The sequence below is a fragment of the Dipodomys merriami genome, unplaced genomic scaffold, assembly GCF_024711535.1.
Source record: "Dipodomys merriami isolate MVZ:Mamm:240054 unplaced genomic scaffold, mDipMer1.0.p SCAF_211, whole genome shotgun sequence".
NCBI classification, from domain to species: Eukaryota; Metazoa; Chordata; class Mammalia; order Rodentia; family Heteromyidae; genus Dipodomys; species Dipodomys merriami.
In genome coordinates, this window is record NW_027203505.1 from 564,874 (window position 1) to 573,725 (window position 8,852).

Consider the following 8,852-nt stretch of genomic DNA (forward strand, 5'->3'; position numbering starts at 1 on the left):
TGATCCAGGGACTCCAAACCAAGGCCTGCATGATCCCTTCTTCCTTCCTTTCCTCCTTTTCTCCCTCCATTCTTTCCTCCTCTCTTTCTCTTTCCTCTCTATGTGTCACTCCTGGGCCTTGAACTCAGATCCTGGGTGCTGTCTCTGAGCCTTTTTACTCAAGGCCAACAGTCTATGGCTTGAGTCACTCATCCACTTCTGGCGTTTTCTTTTTGGTAGTTAGTTGGAGATAAGAGTCTTACAGGCTTTCCTGCATGGGCCTCAATCCTCCCCTCTCGGCCTTCTAAGTAGCTAGGATGACAGTAGTGTAGCAATGATCTCCAGCTCAAACCAAGATGTCTTCATGTGCTGTGAAACCAGCACTGGTACCTTTAATTGTGTATAACCCCCACCCTCACCCCCGGACCTGGCACCGACTGTAATGGTTTGTTGGATAAATAAATGAGCATCTGTCTATGACAATATTACAGAAAAGTCCCACCCAATTCAGGTAAGCATCCTAGGTGAGGGCAAAGCCTGATGTAGCTCTACAACAGTTCTCCCTCATCCCTCTTCCCACCCTCCTGGTGCCACTGCACTTAACTGTTTTGGTTCCAAAGACATGAGCCATGATGTCCTCACTGAATTCCAGGGCCTCGGGGATGTCTATCTTCTCAAAGATCTCTGTCCAGCCACTGACCAGCTATGTGGCATTCAATTCCCCACTCAGGTGTGAACAAGGTTGCTGTTAGGTGAGCACCAGGATCAAGGGGCCTCCTATCCACTCCCTGGGGCCAGACTGGATGGTCCACCATATCCGGCTCCCAAGTTTTATGTTGCAGAGAAAGAATCCCTGAGGCATCCCGGGTCTCTGAATCTCCCAGAGTCCAGTACAGGTCCTGGGATTTGTCTCTGCTCACAGCTGGCAGGCTGTGGATGGCAAGGTCACAATCTCTGATCCCCAAGACATCCTTGACTGTGGTGGTCACCCTAGAGAGAGCTGGAGGAGAATCAGCAGCTTCTGGAGAAAGGCAGTCAAGGCACAACGTTCATAGCAAGAGACCATCTGGCTTGGGAACTCTGCCTGTGCCACTTTGAATGTCTAATTTAATGTCTAAAATGGTCCATCTAATTTGACCCAGAATTCCAGGCATTAGTAGAAATAGCCAGCATCAAGGAAAAAAAAAACCCTGGGAAATCTGGCATTTCACTTGTCCCAATCAAACTTAATGGGTTCCAAAATCAGTAGTCCCCTTTTCCTTCCAGACAGCCTACAGTAGGTTACAGAAAATGGCATTCAGAAAGCCCTAGCTAACTGCCATGTCCTGATCCCAAGCAGGCTCTAGCAGGGGGAACACACTTTCCTACCATTGCCCAGCTATAAACAGCCCAGGAGGAACACAGATTGGAGTATGCAGGACTCGAGGGAGGACTGCCAACCAGTGCACTGCCCTGGGAGGGAATCCATGCCACCATTGGGGGTCTGGAGCCTCCTGTTCAGATGTCGACGGACACTGTCAATGCCCTGGGTAAGATTCCTCTCTCATCCTCGTTCATGGTGAACCATCTGCCATGTCACACCGTTCATCACTTCCCAGACCGACCTAGATTCACAGCCCCTGCCCTACTCCCCCTGTCTCATTCCCTAATTATGTTTGGCAGACACATTCCCAACTTTGAATTAGCTCCAACTATACACATGAGAGCAGACTGTCTGGAAGAGTGCGGCTGTGGTCACATTAGCCTCATCAGCCTTCTGGCTGAAGACAGAAGGGCAGGTGTCCACTCTGGTCTGCAGTTCACACAGGCCTCCTAGGAGAGACCCATATAGGCCCACCAGTTACTGTGGGCTGGAGGAAAGGGGAAGAAAGTGGTGGAAAGGTACATCTACTGAAACCTTCTCTAAAGGAGCCATGAAACGAAAGAGAAAACAAGAATTGTGGCTGGGCTCATACTGGGCATTAATGAAAAAAAGACAACAAATACACACATACACACAAATAAAATACTTTTGCTCCGGGTGGGAAGGTAGCTCAGTGGTAGAGCGTTTGCCTTGCATGCATGAGGCCCTGGGTTCGATTTCTCAGCACCACATAAGATAAAAGAAAAAAGCCGGAAGTGGTGCTGTGGCTCAAGTGGTAGAGTGCTAGCCTTGAGCTGAAGAGCTGAGTGAGCTGAAGAGCTAAGGGACAGCGCACAGGCCAGAGTTCAGACACCACAACCCAACCCCACCCCAAAATGCTTTTGTTCTTTTTAGACATGGTGACTGTACAATGAGAAAGATGATCTCTCTCTCTGTCTCTGTCTCTGTCTCTGTCTCTGTCTCTGTCTCTGTCTCTGTCTGTCTCTGTCTCTGTCTCTGTCTCTGTCTCTGTCTCTCTCTCTCTCTCTCTCTCTCTCTCTCTCTCTCTCTCTCTCTCTCTTCTCTCTCTCTCTCATACACACCTAAACACACAGTCACAGAGCAGTGCCTCTCCTGAATTTGTTGGTTTCTCATCTGGGCAATGTACCAGCTCAAGCACGGGGTTTCTCTTGTCAGAACCAGGGGCAACCACCCAAGGGGAACAATGCTCTAATAATGCAGAACCACCCTGCCTCCCCCTTTCTCCAGGGACAGACCCTTCCCCTTGGGAACAACTAGCCTTGACTCCCCATTCACCAAAACCCTAGGCCAGGACGCTGGAGTCCCCAGACATGTGGCTCCTCAGAGCCTGGACAGAAAACAAAGCAGGGGGTCATGGTGCCTCCAGAGAGGTGTCTGACCTGGGGTGGAGGGGGGTTGTTGGGGACTTTGATGGGGTCCTAAATGCTATATACATGGATGGACTCCCTGCTTCCAGCCTACATACTTCTGGGCGACTTGGCAGATTCTTGGGGAGTACAAGGAGACCAGATGGACTGGGAGCACTAGCAGAAGCTGACAGACATGGGAAATGTGATCACCCAGTCAGAACTGTTGACAGCTGGGGTTGGGGGTACAGGCCAGTTGTATGTGTGTCAGAGGTGGTGTGGGGAGGTAGCAGGGGGTGGATCGCGGGGTGCTGGCCTGCAGGGCATCCACTTACGTGTGCTGCTGGAAGAAGCTGTAGGCTGCGATCAGGTGCGCGCCCAGAGTCTGAGGATCTGGGGCCGGGACCAAATAAGGGCCACAAGCAAGCCAGGGGTGCACCATCTCTGCCAAGTGACTGCAAGAAGCTCTGCGGATCAGAGCCGGCAGCACCATGTTTGAAAAGCAGCCTTACTGGGAGGAGGCGGTGCTCTGCTGGCACTTGGCGGGGCTGCATGCAGCCTCTGCTCCTTCTCCTCAGATGCCACAGCCTCAGCAGCCATTGATGCCTCGCCGCCACATGCTCTGCACTTCCGACCAGGACCCAAGCTATGATCAGAGCAGCCGCCAGCCACTGAAGCCATTTCCACTGGTGCCTGTGCTCATGCTCTCTCTTCTCTCAGCTCTCTCTTGGCCCCACACTCCTCTCCTGGGCAACCCCGCCCTGAGGCAATTCGCCCCTGCCCTCTTGACCCCTGGCCATTGTTGCCACCAAAGTGTGCCCCTGGACCCCGACCCCTGCTCCCCTGGACCCTGCCCCCCACCCCTGGCCACAATCGCAGCCCTGACTAGGTCCTAAGGCTTCCAGATCATGGCAATTGCAGCCTTACCTCAGCTCAGCACTACCCCTCACCCCCAGTACCGGCCCAGGAGATTGAATCTCCCCTCAGCCCCACCACTGGAGGAGACTCTCCTCCATCCCCTCCACACACCAAGCAGGTGCATCGTGAAGCTCCTGTGTGTATGTGTGTTTGTGTGTGTGTGTGAGTGCTGGGGATATGGGTTAGGAACTGAAGTGATACATCATACTCAGAACTAAATTGAAGGAGGAATCCAAAATTAGTTACCAATGTTTTAAAAATGCAAGCTAAAGGAAATAATTTATGAAAAAATCAGCATTTACAATAAATACAGAATCAGTATGACAGATATTCCTTTTATCCCAGTTGCAATACGGCTTGCATGATCACTTTTCTGGTTCTATGTTTAGTTAGGTCTTGATATTTAGCTGAAGTTTTGTTCTTTCATATATTCATTTGTCAGATCAAAGAGGAAATTAATTCCATGCCGGAGTCAACATCCATAATAACAATATAGTTGTATCCTGCTACTTTGCCAAAGTTTCAAATCAGCTTGCGTAACTTGAGTCTTTTTTGGATCTAACTAAATAGGTATGCAATTTTGTCAGTACTAGAAAGATTTTGATCACCACTTATTAAAATAGTATTTTCTAGAAACTACTTCTATCTTTTCATGAAATTTTCAATGTCATTTATATCATGGGTTGATGTTTTCCTTTAGATAACCTACATTCAGTCTTCTACAATTTGGATTAGTTTACAATTATGTACACTCAGGTACCCTGCTCAGATTCTATTATTTGCATATTTTGTTCTTGTTAAATCAGTAGGATTTAGGTCTCAATATGGATACCATTGGTCTTATTTGTTGAATTTCTGAATTTTTTAAGTATGTCATGATTTTTGTTATTTTATTCTTTTAATATGTGCAGCTCTCACTCCACATACAGTCACATTTGTTTTAAACAATTTGATCCATTCACGTGATTTGCTATATTACATTCATCTAGATGAATTTAATTACAAATTAACACAACCATATTTCTGAGACACAGTTATCTTTATGGATCTACTCAAGGGTAACATGTATTTCAGGTTTTTGTGCTTAAAAACAAACAGGCACAACAAGTTTTTGTTCCTGGGGGAGTTCTACTTTGTTGGTTGTTTTTCCACCTGTGGTGACTTCAACATATGTGTGCATTTTATTTCAGTTGTTTTGTGTTTATATTTTGTTTCATTTAACAGAAAATACATAAATAATCAGTGATTTAGAACTTTTCCAAATAGATTTCTAAGAGAGATACTTGAAGTTTTGTGATATCTGGACCGGGTAGGTCTTCTTAATGGAGGGGGTAGCAGAATAACAGACACATTCTTTGACATGATTTGAATTCTTCCTCCTCTTGCCTCACTATTTCCAATAGTATTACTTCAAAGCCTTTAGTGGAAAGAAAATAAATTTGTCTGTATGGACTCATAAATTTTGCTTTAATTAGGACACACAACACATTTACATTTGATTTTAACTCTAAAATCTTCTTTCCTTCTTTTAAAATCACAGATGTGAATTTATAATGCTAAAATACCATCTAATAATTTATATGAAATGATCCAAACTATTTTCACTTCACACTATATGTAATATAGAGTGTAATAATAGTGAGTAATGGAGTATGTAATAATTTACTTTTTTTTTTTTTTTTTTTGTCGGTCGTGGGGCTTGAACTCTGGGCCTGGGCGCTGTCCCTCAGCCCTTCAGCTCAAAGCGAGCGCTCTACCACTTGAGCTACAGCGCCACTTCCTGTAATAATTTACTTTGGGGAAAGCTAATTACAGTGGATTTTGTGAGATACTGAGTAATAGTAAAAATTATGTTTGATTCTATTAAAAAGTTCATGGTTACATCTAAAAATAACTCATAGTTATAAACTAATACTAAAAAGTAAGATTGTTTATTGGAAAAAGCCAGAAGTTTCAATAAGCTTGCTTTTTACAAATTGACTTGGATCTGGGCTTTGGTGGCTCATGCCTGTAATCCTAGCTACTCAGGAGTCTCAGATTGAGGATAGTGGTTCAAAGCCAGCCTGGGCAGAAAAGTCTGTGAGACTCTTATCTCCAATAACCCACTTGAAAAGTAGAAAGGGCACTGTGGCTCAAGTGGTACAGTGGTATCAATGAGCTGAAGAGCTGAGAGACATTGCCCAGGCCCAGAATTCAAGCTGCACGACCAACAACAACAAAAAAAAATTGACATGGATTTTTACTTTAAATTTCATGATTTTTTTTATTGTGAAAATACGTACAGAGGGGTTACAATTACATGAGCAAGGAAATGATTACATTTCTTATCAAGCATTGTTGCCCCTCCTTTGTTTCCCCTTACCATCTCTTCCCAACTCCCCACCCCCAAACCAACCCATGTGCCAAAGTTGTAAAGTTTGTTTTCCAACATAACGTGTTGAACATCTGATTGTTGCAATGGGTCCACCTGTATCCCTATTTAAAGAATTTGTTTTTCCCTTCTCCTCCACAAATTATACCAACATCAAACACAGTGAAAACAAGGGTTATACCATGGGGGAGGGACACACAAAGAAATCATCTTAGAAATATGCTAGAAACAATATCAAGAGAAAAAAAAACCATTTGAGTTCTTATCTTTCGCCTAATATCAACTTATCTGACCATTCCTGCTTGATTAAAAAATATACTAGTTATTGTAGATAAGGGAAACCATGGGACCTATATTTATTTGGGCCTTATATAATATATTAATATATTATATTAATTATTGTATTAATTATTATATTAATTGATTTGCATATATTGAATCAGCTTTGCATCCCTGAAATGAATCCTGTTTGATCGTGGTGTATGATTTTTTGGATGAATTCTTGAAGTCGATTGGCCAAAATTTTGTTGAGAAGTTTTGCATCAATGTTCATCAAAGAAATGAGTCTCTAATTCTCTTTCTTTGATGAGTCCCTGCCTGGTTTTAGGATGAGGGTTAGGATGTCTTCATAGAATGAGTTCCATGTGCACTTTCTCTTTCAATTTCATTAAAGAGTTGGAGGGTATTGGTGTGAGCTCTGCTTTGAAGGCCTTGTAGAATTCCACTGTAATCCATTGGTCCTTAGATCGGAGTTCTCTTATTGCTGCTTCTATCTCAATGCATGATATGGGCCTGTTAATTCGATTTAACTCATCTTGGTTTAGTTTTGGCATGTCAATATTTGCTAGGAAAAGGTCCATTTCTACCAGGTTCTCAAACTTATTAGCATAAAGATTTGAGAAGTATTCCCTTATAATGTTCTGGATTTTTGGTTGTTTCTGTGGTGATGTTTCCATTCTCATCTCTGAGTTTGTTTATTTCTGTGTGTGCTCTTCTTTTTCTGATAAGATTTGCTAAACGTCTGTCAATTTTTGTTAATTTTTTTGAAGAACCACTCTTTGTTTTGATGATTCTTTCTATTTTTTTTTTTGGATTCTAATTCGTTTAATTCTGATTTAATTTTAATTATTTCTTTCAATCTACTGGATTGGGGTTTATTTTGTTGCTCTTTTTCAATGAGGTTCAGATATCTCATTAATTGTTGGTTTCAGATCTCTCTAATTTGTTGATGTAGGAACTCAGAGGTATAAAATTGCCTCTGAGTACTGCATTTCCTGTGTCCCAGAGGTGCTGGTAATTTATGTGTTCATTTTTGTGGACTATCATGAGCATTTGCATTTCCTTTCTAATCTCTTCCATGACCCACTGGTGATTCAACTGTGTATTGTTCAGCCTCCAAGTGTTACAGGACTTTCTTTGGTGGCTTTCAGTGTTGAGTTCTAATTTAATTCCCTTGGATCCTGTTTCTTGGCCTTTATTGTGCTCTTGTTGTTTTTCTATGTGTAGGACATGTTTAAGTATCTTTTGTCAGTCTGGTTTGGTGGTTCTAAAAGCTTGTATCTGAATAGGCCTTTCTTTTTGCATGTTTGGGAAATTCTCTGCTATGATTCTGTGAAATAAATTTCCTAAACCGTTAACTTCTGTCTCTAGGTGCTCCTCTACACCCATTACCCTCAGATTAGGCCTTCTGATGGTGCTTTCCAAATGTTGAATAGATATATCATATTTCTTGGATTTTTCTTGGATAGTTATACATTCTTTCTCTATAATATCTAAGCTGTCTTCAGTTCCCGAGATCCGATCTTCTACATGGTCTAACCAACTGTCAAGACTTTCTACTTTGTTTTTTATTTCTTTTCCTTCTAATTGTTTGGCTTTGCTGGCTTCAAATTCTTTGTTGCAGCTTTGTTTTAGGTCTTGTATGAACTTTACTTCCTTAATTTGGTGGTCAGTGTTTCTTCTCAAATCACTTAGTTGATTCGTTATGGTTTCCTTGGACTCCCATTACTTTTCTTGGGCTCCATTGAGCATTCCCTTTGTGGTCTCCCTTAATTCATTCAGCTGTCTGCTCATGGATTCCATGAATGCCTTTATTGATCTTGCTCTATTCTCATCCTTCTCTCGCAAATCCTGTATTACTCTTTGAACAGCTTCCTCACAATCATGCAATTCCTGTCTTTATCTTTGACTGATCTCAGCCTTCTCATACAATTTCTGTATTTCTCTTTGACTGTTTTTAACCTGCTCACGTAATTCCTGTATTAATCTTTGAGTAGCTTCCTCATGCTCACAAGATTCCTGTATTAATCTTTGGTTTGCCCCCTCTCGCTCTCTATCTCGCTCACACTGAGTCTTTTGCAACCTTTCAATCTATTCATTCACCATGTATACCAGTAAGGCTTGTAGAGCTTTTTGGGTACTCTCTTCTGGATTATTCATTAATATTCTGTCACCTGATTATCATGAGTGGGAATTCATATACCCAGACTTGCCATTTTTTTGTGTTTTCTGGCTTGTTCTGCCCATTTGGTATGAAAGTAAACCAATTTTGTGCTAGACCACTATTTTAAGGCAAGCATCAACCGGAGTCCTATAGTTGCACAGTCAAAATGGCTGCAGATACAATCTAGTACATCAGATACAATCTATTCATCATCAAACAACCATGGACTAATAGGGTAATAAAAGCAAAAAGGATTTGACACACCAGAAATTATTAGGTTTAGGGAGAATTGTGGAGAAAAATAGGATTAGAGGGATGTGGAGAGGTAAAAGAAGAGTGAATTTGGGCTGGGAAGGTGGCTCAGTGGTAGAGTGCTTGCCTTGCATGCCTGAGGCCCTGGGTTTGATTCCT